Source organism: Canis lupus, chromosome 10 (assembly GCF_011100685.1).
Source record: "Canis lupus familiaris isolate Mischka breed German Shepherd chromosome 10, alternate assembly UU_Cfam_GSD_1.0, whole genome shotgun sequence".
NCBI lineage: Eukaryota > Metazoa > Chordata > Mammalia > Carnivora > Canidae > Canis > Canis lupus.
In genome coordinates, this window is record NC_049231.1 from 38169485 (window position 1) to 38171450 (window position 1966).

The 1966-nt window shown below is 43.8% G+C and overlaps 1 pseudogene; it reads left to right on the forward strand.

The window, feature by feature from the left end:
• The first annotated feature begins 274 nt into the window (after positions 1–274).
• On the forward strand, positions 275–1140 carry LOC100682954 (annotated as a pseudogene).
• Positions 1141–1966: the final 826 nt, after the last annotated feature.

Here is a 1966-nt window from a genome sequence, read left to right on the forward strand (position 1 = left end):
ATGATATACTCTCTCTGGTTTTCTCTATACCTCTCTGGTCATTCCTTCTTTCCCTCATTGGATTGCTCATCCTCTTCTACCACTGCTGCTGAAAGTTAGCTTTCAGAGGGGGACTTCCGGCATGACAAACTCTGTGATAAACTCTGTAGACCCACTGCCCAGTGAAAATGGTAAAAAATATTTCCTTTAAAGAATTATTCAGGTCCCTACAGTTGCCCTCACTGCACACAGAGTGGGGACAGAAGCCATGGAGGAGACACTGCCCCAGGGCTGCAACAAGCAGCACCTGGAGAAGCTGACCCTGGGGATCACCTGCATCCTCAAATCTCCCCTAGGTGTGGCAGAGATGACTAGCATAGAAAAACTACCTGCTGAACGTTATATGATTTCTTTATGGGAACAACAACAACAACAAAATAACTACATGCTACATGAGGATTTGAAGAATTTTTACCTGGTGACCAATGGCTTCCACATGACATGGAGTGTGAAGCTGGAAGAGCACACCATTCCACCGGGAAGCATGGCGATTAACAGCATCTCAAAACTGACTCCACTCAACCAGTCCTCCACGTATTCATTCCCTAATGCACCAACTCTGGCAGACCTGGAGGATGATACACTTGAAGCCAGTGAGAACCCGCCAGAGAAGCCTCACTTTGAGTCTTGCAGTGTGATATTTGAGCTGGATCCTTGCAATGGGAACAGAAAGGTTTGCCTTGTCTATGAAACAGGGAAACCCGTGTTAGCACAAGATACTGAGATCTGGTCCCTGGACAGAGCGTTCTCCTGAATTTTCTCACAGATACCTTTACCACTTACTACCGCCTGCTCATCACGCACCTGGGCCTGCTGCAGTGGCAGTATGCCCTCCCCAGCTATGGCATTAGCCCCCAGGCCAAGCAATGGTTCAGCATGTGTAAACCCATCACCTACAACACAGACCTGCTAGCAGAAGAGACCAGCTTCTTGGTGAATAAGCCTGGATCCCAGCAGAGTATTCAAGAGCAAGAATAATACCTTAATCCCAAAAAGAAAGGGCCTGTTCAGCCTGCAGGTGGCCAGAAAGGCCCCGAAGTTTCTCTCTCCACCTCTAACTCCTCTTCTGGTCCTGGAAACCTGGCCCTTTTCTGGAAATGAGCACTTTCACTTCCCTGCCAGCCCCACAGCCAAGATTTCCACACACAAGCGGCCCAAGCCTCAGGTTTTGTGAGTGGCACCATAGGCCTTTTCCCATGTAAGCGAGCCAAATCCCAGGCCTTTTACTCACTTTGGCATTTGCCAGGAGTTCAAGGGCATACTCAGGTCTCCTCCAGAGTTCTTTCCTCATCCCCTGCCTCTGAAAGCTGTAGAGTTTCAGAACTTGTTTAAATAGTTAAATTTTGCTGTTAAGAGATTTTTTCTCTTTCCACCCCCCCAACCCTCTACACCCTTCAGCAGTGATTAGAGAAATCCCCCCAAAGAAACCACTGATTTTGATCCATGAGGCATTAGAACTGTGCTGTTCAATTGGTAATCACTAGCCACATGTGGCTATTTATATTAAAAATTCAGTTCCTCAATTGAATTAGCCACTTTGTGAGTGTTCATGGGGCTAGTAAATTCTGTATTCAACAACACAGAGATAATGGAACATTTTCATTATCATAGAAAGTTCTATTGGTCAGTACTGCATTAGAATATTTTCATGCTACCTTTTCTCAAATCAGCTCATTTTTGTTAGAGAATGTGGATATCTTAATTTAATGTGTCATAATGTTCCATGAAAATTCTTGAAGATACAATTGTACATGTTCTTTTTATTTTTCATAATTCTTACTCAGGTCCTTTTTCAGTTTCCTATAGGGTTTATTGCTTCCAAAAAAAAAAAAGAATTATTTAATGTCTTTGGAAATGGTCCAAAGGGTATATAGTAAGTGCCAGAAACAAATTAAGAAAATCTCGGAAAATTTGATAAGAATAGCAA